Source organism: Cibotium barometz, chromosome 36, assembly GCF_041138505.1.
Source record: "Cibotium barometz isolate CiBa-2024 chromosome 36, ASM4113850v1, whole genome shotgun sequence".
Lineage (NCBI taxonomy): Eukaryota > Viridiplantae > Streptophyta > Polypodiopsida > Cyatheales > Cibotiaceae > Cibotium > Cibotium barometz.
The window spans coordinates 29,556,823-29,579,141 of NC_141081.1; the positions used below are offsets into that span (position 1 = coordinate 29,556,823).

The 22,319-nt window shown below is 43.3% G+C and overlaps 1 protein-coding gene across 18 annotated transcripts in view; it reads right to left on the minus strand.

Moving 5' to 3' along the window:
* LOC147617756 (uncharacterized) overlaps nucleotides 1-22,319 on the minus strand; it is a 130,705-nt gene that overhangs the window by 53,866 nt on the left and 54,520 nt on the right. For 8 of the 18 annotated variants that reach the window (XM_086776002.1, XM_086776001.1, XM_086775999.1 and 5 more), the window contains exon 9: nucleotides 5,086-5,533. The exons of the other annotated variants lie outside the window; for them this stretch is intronic. The gene's annotated coding sequence lies outside the window, so the exon portion shown is untranslated. The remainder of the gene's footprint in view (nucleotides 1-5,085; nucleotides 5,534-22,319) is intronic. 18 annotated transcript variants of the gene reach the window in all.

The window sequence follows — 22,319 nt, forward strand, 5'->3', positions numbered from 1 at the left end:
GATGAGGTGTCATGTGAGCAGTAGCACCGCTATCCACAATCCAAGACCAGGACTGAGAAGTCACAAGAGCAAGTACACGACGAGTACTTGCTAATAGAAGAATACCATCATCCTTGTTGGTCTGAGACACCGCTCTAGAGGTAGAGTCCTTTGCTTCTTCATCCCAATTCTTCTTGTGGTGATTTATGACCCTTCTTGCCACAGTAGTGACACTCGATGACCCTTCTTGCCATAGTATAGAGGTAGAGTCCTTTGCTTCTTCATCCCAGTTCTTCGTGTGGTGATTTATGACCCTTCTTGCCACAGTAGTGACACTCGATGTCCTTGTTTTAAGACGATTTGTTTTTGTCTATCTTTATCCTTGGAGTTCTTGTCAAAACCCCCTTTCCCTTTCTTCTGTCGATTCTTCCCTTTATCTCATGCAGCCAAAGCTCCATCAGAACCACCAGAGGTGCCAGTACGCTCCTCAAAGCGAGACTCAATCTGCATAATGGAGGGGAGAACTTCCTTCCAAGTAACTAGAACAGGACGAGAGGAGAAGAAACAAGAGACTGAAAGTAAGCATCAAACCTCTATATGGAAGCTTGGAGAGAGGCCGAATAGCCATATCCTCTGTAGAGATATCCTTGCCACAAACAACAAGCTCGTCCCAGTGATCTTTCATCTTTGACATGAAGGCAAATAAAGATGGAAAGGCAGAAACTGACAAATCCATAAGCTGCTTTTCCAAAGCCAAAATCCGACCCAGAGACTTAATCTCGTAAAGATCTGCAAATGCCTTCCAAACTTCATGTGCGGCATCTACTGTACGCACATGAGGGAGAATAGAATCTTGACAATTCAACATCAAAAGAGAGAAAACATGACGATCATTTGCCTGCAAAATATCAATCTGTGTCTAAGTCACACCAACGGTAGCAAGGGTGGGAGGGGTGGCATTAGCAGTTGTAACAAGCCAATTCCAGAGATCCACGCCAGACAAGGCTGATTTCACCTTCACCTTCCACAAAGTGTAGTTGGAGCCATCCAGCTTTGCAAACTCAAAGAACATATGAAGGGTAGGTAGGGCAGCCATCACAAAAGCTCGGGCTCGATCTCAGAAGAAAAACGTACGATCTCGGAAGAAGTGTCCACCATAGGTACCAAATGGCACCAATCCTCAAATCAGAACACCAACAACTGCAAGAAACACCTGTAGAGGAAAAAACGCAGCACAAGAAGTGCTGCTGCCCTGAAACAGAGCAACCGACAAGTGTACATGGGGTTTCAGGGGTCAAAACCGGTGATGGATGACCACAAGCTACCTGGGGAAAAATGCCAAGAAAATATGGAAAAAAGGGGTGGCCAACCCACAACCAAGGGCTATAAAAAGGGACCAAAAGGGAACTCCAAACATGAGCAAAAACTAGGGATGAATGTGCTAACACCCTTCTGCTCTGAGGAGTTCACACAGCAGCCACTCCATGCATTACCTCAGAAAAAGTGTCCATAGAATGATGGTTTCTCACCCACCTTTTACACGACATTTTGGGATGACTTTGGAGAGGCCATCACTATGGCCCTTCAAGAAATGTGGAACACAAGGATTATGCCTTCTTCTCTTACTATGGGTCTTATTGACCTTCTCCCAAAAGGTGGTGATAAGACGAATATTGGTCAACGGAGACCTATCACATTACTTAGGATTGCCTATAAAATACTTGCCAAGGCAATAAGCATGAGGTTGCAACCAGTTTTGCATCATGTTATTCATGATACACAGAATGGGTTCCTTCAAGGAAGAGGCATCTTTGATAATATCTTCTCTTTTTGGGAGGCGGTTGAATGGGCTGAGAAAAGAAACCAGCCCTTAGCCATCTTATTCCTAGATTTTGAGAAGGCATACAATAGAGTTGATTGAAGGAACTCTTAGATGTACAGGATTTTCTCAAAATTAGAGCAGTGAGGATGAGCTTTTGGACTGTGAGCTTGCTGATGATACTGTTGTGTTTTTTGAGGCCTCACACATGTTTATGTCCCTTTCGGATTGCTTTGGAGGAGTTTTGCTTGGCAGCAGGAGTTCTCACTAATTGACAGAAGTCAATTGGCTTTTGGAGCAGAGCTCACGTTTGCTTGGATTCTGGGGTTGATATTTCTCTTGCACAATAGTTTGCACCAATACTTATGAGCATTAGGAAGAAACTTCTTCATTGGAGTTCTAGGAGATTGGATCTAGCCTCCAGAGCTTTGGTGGTTAACCAAGTACTGCTTGCCTCGGTCCGGTTCATTGCCTCTTGTTGGTGCTTCTCTCATGGATGCATTGGCTGGCTACAGAGATTGGTTAATAACTTTCTTTGGTCAGATTTGGATGGTTCACTAGACACCTGGGCCAGAGTGGCTTGAGAGACTGTTATACACTAGACACGAAAGGGGGCTGAATATTGTAGATCCGGATATACAATGCAGGGCATTGCAAGCTAGCAGTCAAAGAAGTCCTCCTAGGCAGTGAGCATTCTAGTTGTACATCTCATGGTGGTGGAGATTGGATGTTCAGTTCACATTTCATTTTCACGGAGGCAAAGTATAGTCACTTTCTTCTCCCCTTATAGTTGCCATTATCAGGGCTAGAGTAGCATGAGACCTTTTTAAAGACAGAGGCTTCCTACATCAATGGATGAGGCAAATAGACAGCCCATTATGTGGAATGACCTCATTAAAGATGAGGTTGGACGACTTTTGGATGCATCTGGATATATGCAGTGGCCTAGCTAGAGGAGATGTGCATCGACAATTATTGCCTGGAAAACTTTTAAAAGTCTCCCTATGGATCAGAGACTTGTATCTACCTAGCACCTCAGAGGGAGTCTTAGACAAATCAATTAAATTGATGCAGCAGTCTCATTTCAGGTGTTAGCCTTGCTAGATCATGATGAGGGAGAGTGTTTTTTATTCTATCTAGCCAGGATGGAGACTGTTGAAATGTGACACGCTGGAGATTATTCCTGGCACTGCCCATCATCTCGTGAGAGTAGTTAGCCGCTCAAGAAAGCAATGGCATGTTGACCCTCCGCTTGCTATTGTGACCCACCGATCTTGGTGCTTATGGTTATATGGTGGATGTTCTATCAGATATCTTCATTGGGATCTTGGTGAGTGGGAGCGGACTGATGTAGTCAATTTTATGAAGAGTAAGCTTTTTTTCAGCTACATTGTCCGTAATGCTACGTTCCTTCTACTCTCACGCCGCACTACTCTTGGTGAGGGGGAGCGGACTGATGTAGTCAATTTTATGAAGAGTAAGCTTTTTTTCAGCTACATTGTCCGTAACGCTACGTTCCTTCTACTCTCACGCTGCACTAGGAAAGCTATAACATCACCCATTGATTCAAAAGAGATTTTGGCATAGACTTTGGCATTCATACAGGAGGAGCCAGATCTCTCACTTCTTTTGGTTATTCTTACATGGTGACCTTCCCGCTAATCAGTGGAGGGCTACTTTTGGAGTAGACCCCGCCTACCCCAAATGCCAAGTAGATTCTGAGACAATGCAACATTTTAGTTGGGAGTGTAGAGTTGTTCAGAGGATTTGGGGCTCTAGAGCTTAGTGTAACATGCGTAGCAAAGGCATGTTCATGATTAATGCTGAGCAAAGAAGATAAGCGCTAATCCTATGTTTAGCAAAGACAAAAAAGAGAAGGAGAGATAGACCTAATCTACTGTATACAGCCAAAACATGCTATATATTCAAAGATCTTGTTGATTCACAACTTCGTGCAAATGATCTTGCTCATTCATAGCTTCATGATGCATACCAAAGATCCCTACAGCCCTCTACTTGCAATCGGACAAGAGAAGCTCCTAATGATCCACCATTGTGTCCTTGTTGCCTTGCAGACTACCTTACTCTGACAAATGGATCCTCTTGATCTTTGAATGATGATTCTAATGAATGCTTAATGATCCTATTTATAGGGAAAAGGTATGAATTCGTAATCAAGTCGATTTTCCTATTTTTCCCACAAAACATCGCCCAAAAAGTCTTATTCTGTGTGCAAACTATGCCCAAAAGGTGTCCCAACCATTGGGCTATGTCTCGGGAACTTCCGGGAGCCTGTAGAACTGCAAAATCCGCTCTAAATCTGCCCATATATTTGCTAATGAGAATATCCATGTCTATGAGCATCGGGATTAACGGATGCACATGGCACTTAGTTTATGTGTAGATTAAGGAGAGAGACCATTTATGTTACTTGGGGCTCTATTGCTCACTCACTCTAGTCCACAAATATTTTTTGAGGTCATGACATGCAAAGGTGTGGCCCAACGTTGCATGCTACAAGATATTCCTCATACCCGGTATAGACCACCTCTACAGAGGATTGATACTACTTGGGAGCTCATTGCCAGTATCACAGCTTGGAAGATTTGAAAGGCCAAATGCATAGAGGCTATTGAGGTCACTCAGATATATGACACTCGCTGCATTTGTACCATATGGGGAGACATTATTCACTCTCTTTGGCCACTTGCGCTCATATACAGGGACCTTCTAGTTCTGCACATGCAACGAGCATTGTTTTCATGAGGGAGTGGGATCAAGGGACCTTTTTCTCAACGAACCCCACGGGACTCTATGGCACCTTTGTGCTCCACATTGGTTGAGATCAACCTATATTTTGGGATGAGGTTTTGTTTTGTTCCAGCTTCCAGCCATGAACAAACCTTAATAGAAGTCTTTTTTTTTTAAGATTGCTTCACTAGAAAATTAACTTTTCATTCAAAAGTTGAAAAAAAAGACAACTCCAAAAGCTTCAAGGACCATTCAAAATAGAAGTTGATTTTGTAAGGTTTATTCATACTTAATAGAAGTCTCCTTTTTGCCCCAAAAAAAATTAAAAAAAAAACATTGGTTCGCTAGAAATTTAACTTTTCATTCAAAAGTTGAAAAAAAGACTCCAAAAGCTTGAAGAACCATTCAAAATTTTCTATATTGAAAAATTCCAAGAGATGTTGCAAGATCTTGTTATGTTCATTACTACCAAACTTAAACTTCTCCTCTTACGTTTTCCAAAAATGCATTCAGATGTTTTGTATGAGCATAAATACCCGTGAATTCTGGACATTTGCTACCAGGCTTAAAGAATGGTTGGTGTCTTAGAGTTAAAACTGCCACGTGTTGGCACTGCCATCCCTAGATTCATCTCCATTTGATGGTTGAGAAGCTTAAATATGGTTCATCGCTCCATGACACAATCGTAGAGCCAAAAATATACTCTTGTGATCAGCCTCTACAAAATTTAGAAGTCATCCTCGACATACTGCATGTGAACAGCAACTACAATATCTCCTTAGCCGTTCTTGACTTCTGAAAGATGGCTTCATTGTTGCTGGAGCCTTTCATGTACATTGAAATGCTTTAGAAAACAGGTAAGAGCTTTTTCCCATGTGGAGTCAACTGCATGGCTAGTAGTGTATTTGCTAGATTGATTAACATCAAAGCACTTTTGAATGCTTCGGTACTCGTCTCCATAAGAATACCAAATCAAAAGGATCCCTGCAGATCACATTTTTTACAGTTTGTTATGTGATTCCGTATTAAATATATTTCAAATTTCTGCAGAAAGTCTAATGCCAACTTATAGATGCATCATAATATTTTTAAAATGGTGTAACAAGCATTTTAAAGTTGGACCTAGGTCTTCATTGCTGTCCCTTGGGAAAATAACAATAGCAAGTGACTTAGCAAGATGTTTTAAGGGCTTCACATGCACCATTCTGCAAAGTGCATGCCAATCTCAATTAACAAGCTCTACAGCCCGCTTTGAAATCACTAGGGAGCAATTCTCACCCACTAACAGCGTTTGCTGGAGCTCTTCTCAGGTCACCATGTTCAGGCTACAGAGATTTCAATTAACCACCAGAATTTCTTCTCTTGCCCTCAGAATGCTCTAATTCCATTAACTCAAGACTTCCAACCACCAATATCCATCTCATCAACCATCCAATGTTTCTCATTTGTAAAATACAGAAGTGTTTGTTTTCTTCATGGTTACATCAATCTTGAAACTAGACCAGCGCCAAAAAAGGTCGCTATTCTCCAACAACATTGTATTACTCCAACAAACCACCTTATAGCCAAAGTTATTTGTCTCTCTTTGCAAAGATGTCATAAGCTCTTAATTCTTCAGCTGCATACCATTGCTCCCTTTTAACACAGCTGTTGGATTAAAATGTGTCATGAATTTTAACCATCAATTAAAGAGACTGCATTTCAATCTCTACCAGTTGCACTACCTTGAAACTGACTGTACTCTGAACCAGAATTATTATCCAATGTCATAAAGAACGCTTGTGTGCACAAATGGGGAATAATTTCTTGACATGAAATGTCACTACCTTGTATCTCCCAATAGATTCTCCCTTAATAAACATGTGTAAGCCACCAGCTAGAAAAACTTGGTTCTCCACCACAGCCTACTAAACCATTCGACTGACTAGCTTTATCATTATGACAGTCTAGTTTACTCTGAAGGGTTAAAAAATGATAAATAAACGTACTAAATCGTAATGAGGAAATCATTCTCTAGCTTTGAAATTTAATGAGTACTCTTGTTTAGTATGAATGAAATGCTTTTAGCACAATGAATGGTAAGCATCTTACATAAACATCAAAATCCTCTAAAGAAAAGCAACTATAAACCACATTCTTCTTAAAACTTGAAGCAACTGTAAACCAAATTCTTCTTAAAACTTGAAGCAACCAACTCCACCCCAAAAATTCTCTTAAGCAGTAGTTTTTAATCAGTTCAAAAAGACTAATTTGCTTTAAGCTAAGGCTTTGGTTATTTGAATCATATATAAAAACAGTACCTCCATGTACAGTCCACTTTAACACACTAAAACCAACCTTATGCTTGAATTGCCCTCCAAAGGCTTTATCATCTACATTAATTTCTTCAAAGAAGCAAAGAAAGTTCTAACACGGTAAGCGTGTAAATATTAATATGGCCCTGCCACTCATGCTACTATGGTGAGGGCATTGTATTGCTCCCTAAATCTCAAGAAGAGAATAAAACCAAATGCTAGCAAGGCACTCATTAAGAAATGCAGTAACTTATATGAAGCCAAAAACCTTATTTCATTAACTCTATCAAACTAAAGAGCATTGGTGCACACATTATGCAATATATAAGAGCCTCTTGTGATCGGTCTTCCCTTATTGAGTAGATGACCATGACTCTAGAAGCCTTTTAAAAAGCAGATGTGTGATCATCCACAAATGTACTATATGCCATGAGTTTTTTGTAATGGCCTTAGTGATGCCAATGCACTAGCAACCATAGAAAAGTCAATAACCTTCCTTAGGTCTCCTTGTGAAAAATATTAGCATGAGACAATACACAAGCCAAATATGTCACATGCATCAATCCTCAAATGCATGTGTCATGACAATTAAGGCCACATGCAGAGTACTTCTAGGGAAAAGTGATAAATTGAAGAGCTAGTGGAACACTTGTAGGAAATTTCAACAAATCGATTAGGTGAAGTTGACAAAACGATGTTTTGAACATTGAGGTTGAAAGTATGAAATTGGGATTTGTAAATTGGAGGAAAGTGAGAAATAGAAGAACTAGTGGAATACTTGTAAGAAATTCTAACAATTGAGTATAAAGTTAGGTGAAATCAACTAAGAAGTCAAATTTGAGGACAGTTACACAGTCACAAGAAAAATTTCTTCTATTGAGATGGAAGAAGAGAAGAATAAGGTCTCTTTTTAAATCAATGTTAGGTGAAATTGTGTTTCGGTTGGGAGTGTCTCATTTCATTTCAAAACATTTCGGCCATTTCGTGTTTCGTATAGACAAAACGGGTTTACATGTGATCAGATTGCTTCGAAATCCCTAGAAATCAACCCAATGCAAGGTTGAAATTAACAAAGATGGTGAAGAAACATTAATCATAATTAATGTTAATTATGACTAGGTGAAGTTTAATTAAAAACTTTAATCAAAAGATTAAAGTTAATCAGCTGTTAACAGTTAACAGAGGAGAGAAGGGAGAGGAGGAAGGAGTATTGGATGGAGAAGGAGGAAGGAGTATTGGATGGAGGAGGAGGGGAGAGAGGGGAGAGGGAGAATTACCTCTCCATCACCTCCATCAGGCGCAACGCCATTTCCAAAGAGAGTACTGTGAAGTTTTCCACATTTGGACAATTTCTTGGCTCATATCCAATTAATGCAAGTGCTTCCCAAGGGCATGGCCAGCTTGGACATTAGGGTCCAAGCCCAGTGACTGTGTGGATGACGGTTAAGCTCAATCTACCAAGAAATCTCCAAGCCAGTAAATGCGTTGCCATTGGCTTTGGTTATTTGAATCATATATAAAAACACTATCTCCATGTACACTCCAATTAATGCAAGTGCTTCCCAAGGGCATGGCCATCTTGGACATTAGGGTCCAAGCCCGGTGATTGTGTGGATGACAGTTAAGCTCAATCTACCAAGAAATCTCCAAGCCATTAAATGCCTTGTTGTTGGCTTGCACGATTCATAAACACATTGAGGGACATTATCATCAACTTGTGTGCAAACAGATTCAATTGTCGGATGATAGATGCTTCAATGGATATCTACATAAATGGATCAAGTGAATAGGTATCACCTTGAGATTCAGATAGTAAATGTAGGCAGACTCAAAGAATGTCAATTCTACTTTATTTTTTATTTTTTAAGTGTAGGTTGAATTTTCTTGGCAATGATGGATTCAGTATAATATTGAGTTGTAATTAACATTTGAAGGATAGGGTATATTGACAAAAATAGTCCAATGTTAGGACAACTTTGTCAGTTCCCTCTTCTCAAATTCGCCTTTTATACCTTATTTTTACTTTTCTCGCTCCTCCTTGCACCTCCATGTCTCCTAAGCTCAACCTCATGCACAAATGCCACCTCTACAAGCGAGCACACAACCTTATACTAGACCTCTATTGATTGCCTTCTTGATTTCAATAAGCACTCAACTTTCCCTTGAGTCCTCAAAGACCTGCTTGAGGTTTCAATAATAAGTCATACCTAGCTTTGATGTAACCAATTACCAACATTGTTGTCCTCTACGGGTTCTCCCATTGCACAGTGAGAGACAAAACTCATAGATTGCTGCAATTGACCATAGATACACTAAAGCACACTCATATGATAAGAAAGTGGACGAAATGTTTTTGAAATTCATTTTATGAGACATTTTTTCCACGTGTACCTCAAAAAACCTTTAAAAATATACTTTTTATTCGAAACTAATATTCAAACTTCTGCATCATTAAGGTATTAAACTTAAGAAACCTATTTGAAAACACCAATTTGAAACGTGTTATATGAAATGTAGTTTTAAAACATAATCTTTGAACGTCGTTTGGAGGATTTCATGAAACTCCTTGCAACTATGCACTTGACGATGTTTGTGAAGAACAGTGACCCAACCATTCTACCATTCCAAAAAAACAAAATTGTGCATTGAGAAAAGGGAAAGGGGAGGGAACACCTTGGTTTTCATAGGAATTCCAAGTGCTAGCTGACACAAGAAATCACTAAAATATACACGCGCTATACATATACATGTGTGTGTGTGTGTGTGTGTGTGTGTGTGTGTGTGTGTGTGTACAATATATGATAGATTGCAACAATCAGAGGAAATTTAAAAAAATGGCAAATACAAGCAAGGCAAAAGCCTTTACTAGATAAAGGTTGCTCGTCAAAACAGTTTTTCAAAAGCTTCCATGCTAAGAGACAAATGCAAAGCATACATCGTGTGCAGAAGCTTGATGGTCAGTGGACCAATGATGTAAATGATCTTGAAAGAGAATGTGTGGCACATTTCCAATCAATCTTTGCTACACCATGTCACTTCTCGTGAAAAGAAGAGTTGAAAGCGAAAGGTAGGATGCTTATAAATGTGACACCAATTCTTAATAACAAGAAGCTACAGTGATGGAATCCCCTTTCACGAATATGGAATTGCAAAGTGCTCCTGCCAAACTGTGTAAATGGAAATCCCCAAGATGGGATGGATTGATTGTGGAATTTTTTCAACATTTTAGAGAGGAATTGGACAATATTCTATTGGCAATGATAAATGTTGCATGGTTACAAAGAGTGATGCCTGCTTCCTGGCAAGAAGGCCTCGAGAAATTGGTTCCAAAAAAGAATCTATGCGCAAATTTGGCTGATTGGAGGCCTATAACTTTAATGCCAATGTTATACAAATTGGTGACAAAGATAATAGCCAATGTGCTTGACAAAGAATTGCACCCTACCCAATACGGGTTCATTCCCAAACAACAAATAATAGGCAACATATGAAATGCTTATGTGGGAATGGCATATGCCAAATATACTCGTCAAGAGGTATTGCTATTTGCAGGTAGACATTGCCAAAGCATTTGATACACTTCATTGGGACTTTATTGCTACCACCATAGTTGTTTCTCATACCGGTACAAACCGGTTCGTACTGTACGGTTCATATGGTACGATACCGTACGGTACGATAATGCCCAGTTACCGTTTTCTGGCTGTTTCTGACCATTTGAATTGCTCGTTTCCGACTGTTTGATGCGCCGCTTTGCAACTGTTTTGTTTGCCTTGTCTTGGGCCAAGTCTTTGGCATTTGCCTATGCCATGGCCCATACCTATAAAATATATACCTAGATGAATCGATAAACATGCCCAGATTCACCTTTTAGGAACATGCATGTTATATACTCATGGTAGTCAACCCACAAGACTATATAGCTATCAACTCCATACTGCATAGTATGAGATACTACAACATCCCCCTTGAAACCGGCCTCTGGTAGAAACCAAAGTGCGGTAGACTAGCAATCACCTTTCCAAATGTAGTCTAGACAAAAAAAACAAATGAACAGGAGCTAGAATGCTCCAGAACAAAAAGGAAAACGACACCTGTTGGCCCCAAAGCTTGGCGCCCCTTTCGGTATTTCTTTATTCGAATTCAATGGAAAGTTTAACTGAGTACAACAAAGCTAGTCAAGGAAAGTAAACCTTCATGTTCAATCTGGTAGCCCTCAAGACCTCTTAGCATAGAGGATTCACATACAGATCTGTGTCCCACAAAAGCAACACACTGTGGTTTCCTCTAATCAACCAAGACAATACAACAGGGCTGTCTTGAGCACACATCTGGTTGTTCCATGTTCATGGCTTCAAACTCAGCCCAAATACAAATCCACTGTCCAACACTGTTTCCACCCTTCAAACTACTCCTCTCACAAAGGGCCAGAAGAAACAACTCTGTAGCAGACATAAGCCAGTGGAAAGAAAAAGAGATATGTTCAGAGTTTACCAACTGTTATGCGCAGTTCTGCACCGGAGGGATTGACCGTACCAGTCTGTACTTGCAGCCGCCTGTGTCAGCAATTCTGCAGCACACGTGTGCACCTGTCCGTACAGGTTTGTACTTGCAGCACACATGTGTACCTTACCTGTCTGTACTTTTCTCCCTGCAGCCGCCTCAGCACTATACTTGCAGCTGTCTTTTTGATGTGCTGCCTGTACCTTGGTGATGCGCCGCCGCCTATACCAGCTGTACGGGACTGCACTGTACCCGTCTGTACCTGCTGGACAGAGCTGTCCTTATCCGCCTGCACCTGTCCGTACAAGTCAACACCTGCAGCCGCCGCCTGTACCCTGGTGATGCACCGCCGCCTATACCAGCTGTACGGGACTGCACTGTACCCATCTGTACCTGCTGGACAGAGCTCTCCTTATCCGCCTGCACCTGTCCGTACAGGTCAACACATGCAACCGCCGCCTGTTAGATGCGTTGCCTGCACAGCAATCACCCTGCAGCCATCTGTAATAGCCTGTACCTGCAACACCCGTACCTGTCGTACGGGTGAGTACCTGCAGCCTGTACTAAACGTCTTGCTGCTGCTGTACTGTATGGCTTCACTCTACGCAGCCAACCGACTTGTACCAATCTCTCTCCACACAGGCAACCAGCCGACTCCTCTTCTCCCAAAAAGCAAGTGCCCGTAAGAGAGAGAGAGAGAGAGAGAGAGAGGAGGCGTGTACTCCAAAAGTGGAGTAGCCCTCCCTCCATAAATATCTTAGGCCCCTTTTTAAAGTTCATTAAAGTGTCTAAGGGCCACTTATGCCTAGGGGTCACCCAGGGTTAAAACATTATAAATATTAAATCCCTTGGTCCCCCTTCACACTTGGGGATGTCCACACATATTACTATTTGTCCGGGCACCCAAGTATGAATCATGAAATATTTATCTTGCTCACAGACCACCATGCCCACACTTGTGCTGTTCCACTTTCACAGGGTCATGACACCCCCACCACCATCATCAATGCCCAATAGTGGGTGTAGAACTCTGTATCAAGATATGCTCTCACACACGCACTCCACACACACACACACACACACACACACACACACATAAGAGCATATATTCACACAAAGCCCTTCGTACTGAGTTTCTGTCAAACCTCCGGAGATGCAAGGCAGACTCAGCCATAATGAAGCCTAGCACTAAGGGAAAGTAGCAAATAGAAAGAATTAGTACAGCAAATAAGTAGTTGATGCCCACCCCCAAGCTTCCCTCAAGGTTCACAATGCACATCATACATGGCGGCTACCCCTCTGGTGATTGAGGCTCTTACGAGATCAGTCTCCTACATACATGGCTTGTGGGATCTCCCCCGAGACAGATATGCACGCCTCGCCCTGGAGTCCTCCCGACAGTCAGCTTTACATGGAGACACGGCTTGTTGGTATGGACAGATGACATCTTGGTTCCAGGCACATGGTTTTAGCATGGACAGATTGCCTCCCTTCCAGTATTCTCTGGAGGCACCCTCTCTCACTCTCACACGGACAGAGATTACCAGACTCATCCGTCAGGATTTAGTTCAGCTGGACATTAGGAGGACATGGATACAGCCGACTGAGGAGCTGGGCACGAAGATGGCTTTCTACAGAGAGCATTTTCTTCAGCTCACAGCAGATGGTTTTGTGATCAGACCCAGTTACATGGATGTACACTTGTCTCATGCAGTACGATGTGCTATTGGTCAGATTCGCACATCCTCACACCAGCTTGAGATTGAGATTGGCCGATATAGAGGTATACCAGCTGAGGCCAGGATATGCCGAGTATGCCATGGGGAGCCAGAGCCAGAGCTGCATTATATATGCCATTGTACTGCATACTATGAGATACGTGGTCGTTTCCACTGTTTATTCAGAGAGGGTTTTGGACCACTTTCCAGAGTCATGGGGTACTAGGACCAGAGGTGTTTGGGATTGTTCTTGCTTGAGCTGCGGAGACATAGAGATAGCCTGCTTAGGCGCACAGAGAGCCAGACTCAGAGGCACATTACAGATTTCTTTAGTCCAACCATCACTGCGCCAGATGGACCACAGCAGCACAGCAGGACATGGATACCGCCCACACCAAGGGTACACTGATTGATCGTGCGATTGAGCTTGGGTGGTCCAGACGCCCACGACTACGGAGGAGGGCATCCCAGCATAGACGGAGGTTGCAGCGGCAGATTTGGATTATTCTTGCGAGGCATGCGGGACACCCAGTTAGGGTGCTGACCACAGAGGATATTGAGGAGATCCGCCAGTGTCCGATGCGGCACACATTATGAGATGGAGGCACCTCCATAGTGTACCCCTCTGTCCCACATATATTGTATCCCCTCACTATATTCCACTCACCTCCATAGCGTACCCCCCCTCACTATATTCCAGTTCCAGTTTCATTTTCTAGGTGCCAGTGGTATCATCTTTATTTTTCATTTTCTGGGTTTTTTTTTAATCCAGACATTGTATCAGATCCACCATGATGTAACTTTTGGTCTCATAGGTCATTATGGCCTTTTGAAGACGTTAATATAACATTTCATTTTATTTCTCTCTCTCTCTCTCTCTCTCACCCACTCTTTTCAGCCTCTACATTGATGAGATCTCGAGCTTCATCGAGAATTAGGCGGGGCTGGTCCCACACTGGCAGGCATATTGATCCCCATACTACTTTATGCAGATGACATCGTCCTCCTCTCAGACTCAGCCGAAGGGCTTCAAAGACAGTTGGATGCCTTACATGACTTTTGCACTCAGCGGAACCTCTCTGTTAACCTTGGTAAAACCAAGGTAATGGTCCTCAATACCTCTCACCCCTTCACATCCAGATTGAGCTTCACATATAGAGGGGATCCTGTGGAGATTGTCTCATCCTATGTCTACCTTGCTGTCACTTTCAGTGGCCCACGCTTTACAATGGTTCCCGCAGCACATGCCAGAGTAACGCGGGGATATGCAGCCTTGAGCTTTTACTTAAGCGACAGTGCTTCCAAGCACATTTCCAGGAGCCCAGGACAAAGGGCTGGCTTTTTGACACCCTTGTCACACTAGCCTTGATGTATGGAGCAACCTTCTGGGGGCCAGATTTATCCGATGAGGATTGGCAGCGAGTTGAGAGGCCCCAGGTCATGATGTTCTCCCGTATGATCCGCTGCAAACCATCAGTACCACACCAGATTATCCAAGCAGAGTTTGCTACAACCCCGATGGTAGTGGATGCACTCTTCCAGACAGTCATATACCTCCATCGCATGAGTCACATGGATCCCCACAGGTACCTGAGGCTTGCCCTGGAGTCCTCCAGACAGCTAGCACTTGAGGGCGACATGGTCCAAGTAAGGGTGTAGCATCCTCTCTGACGCATGGAGTGACCGGAAGAAGAGAGGCATCATCAACATACTTGTCTCTTGCCCTCTTGGCACATACTTTGTGCGGGGCGTGGATTCCGGAAAGGCAGGGAGGAAAACATCAAGCGCATTCATATATCGCCATGTTAAGCAAGCAATCATGGAGGTAAGTTTCAAATTGCACACAAGTCTTTAAAGTTTGAAGTTTAGGCTTTAGTATATGTGATACGTGGCTATGTCATGACTGAAGTCTCATACCGTATATGCTCATTGCATCCATTCATGTGCATTGTGACATGTAGGTCGGATCGGAGAACGTGGTGCAAGTCATTGCTGACAACGCTTCAAATTGTCGTCGGATGGAGAAATTGCTCGAGGAAGACTATCCCTCCATAGTATGGACGCCTTGTGCCTCCCATTGCATTGACTTGCTCATGGAGGATATGGGCAAGTTAGTGTGGATGAAGGAAGTAATGACCGAAGCTATCTCTATTGGGTAGAATTGATTTCTGTAAATTCCATAAATCCTTTTATTCAAAAGAGGAATATTGAATATAACAAGAAATTAAACCATAACATCATAGCATAAATCAAGAGCATGAATCAAAAGCATGAAAGATCAAGAACACAAGAGTGGGTACAATCTCACCAACGTGGAGCTACTTGAAGCCCGAGATGCTTTCTTGCCCAAAGCATTGCCGGAGGATCGCCATGGGAAGTTCCTTGAGAAGCTCATTAGCTACAATGACCAAAGGGGAGGAACCGCGTTTGCATCTACTACCTGTTGGAAGAGAGAATCCCTTGTGAAGCCCCTCTTTTGGTGGGAGACATTTGGGTATGCGCTCTCAAGCCTCCAAAAGGTGACTTTGAGAATCCTAGCTCAAGATTGCTCTTCGGGTGCATGTGAGAGGAACTGGAGTTCCTACTCACTTATACACACGAAGTTACGCAATCGCTTGAACACGCACCAGTTAGAGCGGCTAGTGTACTGCCGCACTAACTTGTGCATGGTGTGCGCAATGCAAAAGATGGAATCGGCGAGACACGTATAAGTTATAAGCATTCAAATTTCAAACTGCAATGTTTGTTGAAACTAAATTCTAATACATTTCTTATCACTTAATCATTGTACAATGTAGGTGAATGTGGATGCATTCAAGCTCACACGGGGCACTCTTGAGAGTGTTAACAAAGAGCAAGATGAGGAGGAGGAGAGGATCTATGCAGAGATCTATCGAGAGCTCGAGTCGTTTGATCGACGACCTACTCGCACTCATTGTGGGCATGGAGGTAGTGGCAGAGGAGTGCAAGTAGGAAGTCGTGGATGCACGATTCATGGTGCTTCCAGGGACATAGTGCATACCTATATGCGGCGTGTTGGGTACGGGGGAAGAAGCCTGTACACACACACACACACACACAATGCAAGAGAGAAGAGAACTTGTGAAGCTCAAGAGTGCTAGAAAAGATGTACTCAATAATGATATGGAAAGTACAATGTGAGTACATAAAGAAGCCTAGAACAAAGTGCCCAACACGTAAGTGTGTTCACACGGGAAAAAAACTGTGTCCAATCCCAGGGAAAAAGTGCCCGTAAGTAAGCTGTATTCACACCTAACTAGCCAGGAGTGGTCATGACCAGCAAACCCCCCTCAAGTGAATGGTGTGAACGGGGACAGGGTGTAGCAGACTACCTTGGAAGAGGTTGTAAGCTCAAAGCTTTGCGAAAAGCTTCAAACCTTTCCCTTGAAAGAGGCTTTGTAAACCCATCTACTATATTGGCATGTGTAGACACATAAGCCAATTCAATCTCTCCTGCATGGAGCCTTTCCTTGACAAAATGATAGTGAACCTCAATATGCTTTGTGCGGGCATGAAATACTGGGTTTCGTGCAACTGCCAAAGCACTCTGACTGTCAATGTAAATGGTGGTAGGGAACTGCTGTCCAACACCAAGATCGGCTAGAAGGCGTCGTAGCCAAACACATTCCACAGTAGCTGTAAAGGCTGCCCTGTATTCAGCTTCACAACTAAAAGTGGCCACTGTAGGCTACTTCTTACTGAGCCATGAGATGCATGAGTCACCAAGAAGAAAATAGTTACCACTGGTTGACACTCGCGTGTCATAGCAACCTGCCCAATCATTGTCTGTAAATGCAAGCAAGCATAGTGTAGAAGAACTGCCATAAAACAAAGCAAAGATTGCAGTGCCTTTAAGATAGCGAAAGACACGCTTACATGCTTGCCAATGCATAGTGCTCGGACAATGCATGAATCTGCTCAACTGAGAAACAGCATATTGTATGTCCAAACAAGTAGAGCATAAATAGATAAGGCATCCCACAGCTTGCTGATAGGTGGCAACATCAAAAGGCTCACCAGCATGCTCAAGTGACAGTTTTAGACCTAGTTCCATAGGAATAGAAACATGTTTACAATCTGTCATGTGAAAACGCTCAAGGAGCTACTCAACATATCTGCACTGAAATAACATGATACCCTCCTCAAAAGGTATAAACCGTATGCCCAAATAATAATGTAAATGCCCCATGTCTGTGACATCAAATGCATGGTGCAAATCAGCTTCAAAAGCTGAAATATCACCCTCTTCAAGGCGAGTGATGAGCATGTCATCCACATAAAGAATAAAGATGAGAACATTGTTCCCAATGTGGCGTACATAAAGTGTACTCTCAGCTGAACTATTCTAAACCCTTTGGCAATCAAGTATGCATGAATTTTGTGGTACCAAGCACGAGGGGCCTGTTTAAGACCATACAGTGCTTTATGTAAACAGCATACTTTACTTTCTGCACCTTTTTGAACAAAGCCAGGAGGCTGAGACAAAAAAACTTCCTCCTGCAAATAGCCATTCAAAAAAGTAGTTTTGACATCCAACTGATGAACATGCCACTGCTTGTGGGTAGCCAATGCAATAACAGTACGTATGGTAGTCATACGTGAAGTGGGAGCAAAGGTTTCCTCATAGTCAATGCCCTCACGTTGGGCATACCCTTGGCGACCAAGCGAGCCTTATGGCGATCAACTGAACCATCAGGCTTACAGTTAAGTTTGAAAACCCATTTTGTGCCAATAGCACACTTGCCCGGGGGCAAGTCACATAACTCCCAAGTACCGTTTTTGTCAATGGAGTCCAACTCCGAACACATGGCTGCCACCCAATGGTCATAAGTCTCTGAAAGCTGCAAAGGCACCTGACTTCATTTTTAAACCATACACCCAACAAAACCGTGTGTAGTCATCAATGAACGTGATGAAGTACAAGTGTCCTCCAAAAGATGGAGCCCTCATGGGGCCACAAAGATCACTATGAACAAGCTGTAATGGTCGAACAGCCCTCATAGCCCCATCTTTAGGAAAAGAATTCCTGTGCATCTTTCCAAGGATGCATCCCTCACATACATGCTTGAAGGGAACCTACACGAAAGGAAGCTCATGCACCATACCTTGCTTCTGCAAGCGTACAAGAGATGGGAAGTTCAAGTGACCAAACCGAGCATGCCATAACTCAGTGTCACTCAACACACGGGAGGTGGATGCAATCATAGCATCATGAGAATAAGTACTCCTGTCATACATATCAAGCTTATACAAGCCACTGCAGCTGAATCTCTACTGTTTTAGACTCAGCAACAATGGTCAAAAAACTGAACCTTAAACCCACATAATGCAAGGGCTCAAACCAAAATGAGATTCTTCTTAATGCCTGGTACATATAAAGTGCCACAAAGAGTAAAGCTATCCCCATTACATGCTGTTAGCTCCACATTGCCAATGCTTTTAATGGAGTAAGAGGCATCATTGGCAGACATAATTATGCCACCTGGAGGTGAATCCTGCAAATTGGCAAATAGATCTCTGCAAGAAGTGATGTGCTTAGAAGCACCACTGTCAAAGTACCAATGTCCAGCTGAGATAGACATACAAGAAGCAGGCAAACTGCATGTAACCACTAATGCATATCCCTCATGAGCAAAGTTAGCCTCTTCTTTAGTGTCCACAGTAGCAACCAAACCTTACTGCTTCTTTTTCTTTTCACTCACCCTATCTAGACGAGGTAGAATCTGAATGGGAATGTGGTTTGCCCTTAGGTTTACCACTAGATGAAGCCCCAGATTTACGTTTGTTTCGATCAAAGGCACCAAATGCCTGATGAGCAGAAAGCATAGAGGTCCTATTAGAACGAGACTGCTCCTCCTTCAATAAGAGAGTCACCAACTCATCAAGTGTATACAAGTTTGGATTACCCTTCATGAGTAGACGAAGAGTAGTAGCAAAACCCTGATAGGATTCTGGCAAACCCTGAAGCACTGTAGATACAAGTGAACCACCTGGAATGACCTCATCAATATATAACCTGCCTTCTGCATGAAAGGGCAATCAAAGCATGTGCCTGAGCATCCTTGGCATCCCATCTGAGCTGTTATGGAGTGGGTGGCAAAGGTGCAGAAGATGTAGCACCACCTGAAGATACATCATCCCCTGCATCAATGGTTCTTGCAATACTTGTTGCTCGTGCAGGAGCAATGGGCGTAACATCAACCCCTGATACATAAACCCACAAATTCTTTGCAACAAGTACATGTTTCATCATGTATGCCCACATAGGATAGTTGGTGCCATCCAACTTATCCTCAACGGAAAGCATTCCAAATAAATCACCAGTGTTCCCAGACATGGTGGTCACAAGTGTGTACAACCAAGAGGTAATGCCGCAATAATGCTGTAACACCCAAAAATTTGGGAGAAATGCCCCAATGTCAACTGAATCTACATGTAACACCCAGAATGCCTGCAAATGTCTATAAAGAACCTACAAATTGTGTCAATTTTTGCAAAATCCCCAAATTTCAGTGCAATTACACACCGAATCAAGCAGAATCGGTGCCAATGTATGTCAATTTTGCAATTTTGAGCTCAAGGACGAAAAGCCCCAAAATTAACACACCCGATTTGCTAATAGTTTTTAGCAGTTTCTGAAATTTAAAAGAAATTTAAAAAAAAATATAGCAAATTGGTTACTGTTTTCTATTGGCACTAAGTTTGAGGAGAGGGGCAGCGCATAGCACAGGTCAGGCCGGCGTCAGGTCTGGGCATCGGACGATGCAGGGTGTCAAGCGGCGTACGGCACAGGCACAGTCGGCGCAGAGCCGTACAGGCGACGCACGACAGAGCGGCGAGCGTAGATCTAGCGTCAGCGATGGAAGCAGCGGCGGCGGCGTTGCGCACAGTGCTGACAAGCGGCGGCGACGCAAGGCAGATGATGACGGCGGCGCAAGGCAGATCTGTAGATGGGCGACTCAGATCTGAGCGACAGCGACAGCAACGCACGCAGAGGGCGGCGCAGATCTGAGCGGCGGCGGCGCACAGGGGCGGCAGCAGATCTGAAGGCGACGACGGCTGAGAGCGGCAGCAGCAACGTGCTGCTGAGGGCGGCGACCTACAAAGGCGGCTGAGAGCAGCAGCGGGCAACTGAGGGCGACAACCTGCAGAGGCGGTTAAGGGCGAAACCCTAACCCTAAACAACAAAACCCTAACCCAGGCTCTGATACCAATAGTGGGTATGGGGGAAGAAGCCTGTACACACACACACACACACACACACAAAATGCAAGAGAGGAGAACTTGAAGCTCAAGAGTGCTGGAAAAGATGTACTCAATAATGATATGGAAAGTACAATGTGAGTACATAAAAAAGCCTAGGGCAAAGTGCCCAACACACATAAGTGTGTTCACACGGGGAAAAAAACCTGTGCCCAGTCACAAGGAAAAAGTGCCCGTGAGTAAGCTGTGTTCACACTTGAACTAGCCGGGATTGGTCATGACCAACACGGCGTGGTTTGGGTAACTCCACACTCGCTCTTGCAAATGAGGATCCTCCCTTTGGCTTCTCACATGAGCTTAGAGAGCCCGAGTTCGATGATGAGGACAACCTCCTTAACTTCGGCGAGGCCACTAATGTGTCCTCTTCCCATGAGGATGATTTCAACGAGAGCTCTGATAGTGATGCCTTGATCTAGTCTCTCCTTGGACTTTGGCCCTCTTTTTGTACTCACTTTTTTTTACTCGCGCCTACCACGCATGATCGCATCGCACCCCTATGCTTTATGTACTTTTGTTTGTCACTTCAAACTTGTTTTTAATGAAATTTTGGTTTGAAACAAGTTCTCTAAACTCTACCCTTCCAAATTAAAAGAGACTGTATTTGCACGTACAATGTAATGCTTGTATTGATTGATGTGAAGTTTACAAGGTACAATGCTTTTATAGGCAAACTGTCGTATCTTTCTCAACACTCTACTCATTGGGGCAGTGAAATTGGCTATACCTAGTGACATCACTGCTTACACACAAAAACACTTAAGTGGCTAAAAGTCCTTGTTCACACACACTTGCACACATTCACCTTTAAGAGGTGTTCACACACATACTCCTAGGGAGTGTGCACACACTGAAGCTCCGAATATCCAATAGTGTGTGTAATGCTTGTATTGATTGATGTGAAGTTTACAAGGTACAATGCTTTTATGGGCAAACTGTCGTATCTTTCTCAACACTCTACTCATTGGGGCAGTGAAATTGGCTATACCTAGTGACATCATTGCTTACACACACAAACACTTAAGTGGCTAAAAGTCCTTGTTCACACAGACTTGCACACATTCACCTTTAAGAGGTGTTCACACACATACTCCTAGGGAGTGTTCACACACTGAAGCTTCGAATATCCAAGAGTGTGTGTATATATTGAGGAGAAGAAGCTCTGATCCACAAAGGTCAAGATGGAGGAGCACTACACATGCAGATGCCCAGTATTTTATGAGATCCAAGGGAGCTTTCATTGCCTCTTCCAAAAGGGGTTATGTCCATTGTCCAAGATCACTGATGCACGTGCCCAATATTTTATGAGATCCGAGGGAGCTTTGATCGCCTCTTCTGACAGGGTTTATGTCCATTGTCAAGGATCATTGACTTTCCGAATCAACATTGCCTAGGGCTTTACCTCATGAAGCTCAACAGACACCGAGAGTTACTCTTTAGAGTGAGTAGAGCCCAACCTCGAAACACCTCACAGCGGACCATCACTAGCTTCTTCCAAACGCCGCCAGAAAGATGGCAGCACAAATCGGTGATCAAGAGTGGTACCCTACCCACAAATCCGATCCAGAGGTCTAGCCACTCTCGTGTCCCACCTCCACCCGTTGGAGTCACCATGGACTGCGCCCACCAATTACAACGCACACAATGTCCATGGGCCCCACATCCTCCTCGAAATCTCTCCACACAATATCTCAAGATTAGAAATTCTCTAGTGATACTAAGATACTCCACCACTTAGGATGGACTTGATGAGTCTTTCGACAATCGTAGATGAAAGAGCTGCTTGTATTAAGAACTGGGCAAAATGCAAAGATGAACGAAGAGAAGAGAGAGATGATGTAACAGTCTTTTCTGTATATATGTATCAATATGTACATGTGTGTAGATCCTAGACAACACGGCCTTCAAAAGGAAACACCTAAGCCTATGACCTGTCCCACAAACCTAGGATTAGATGATTAACGATTGTACTAT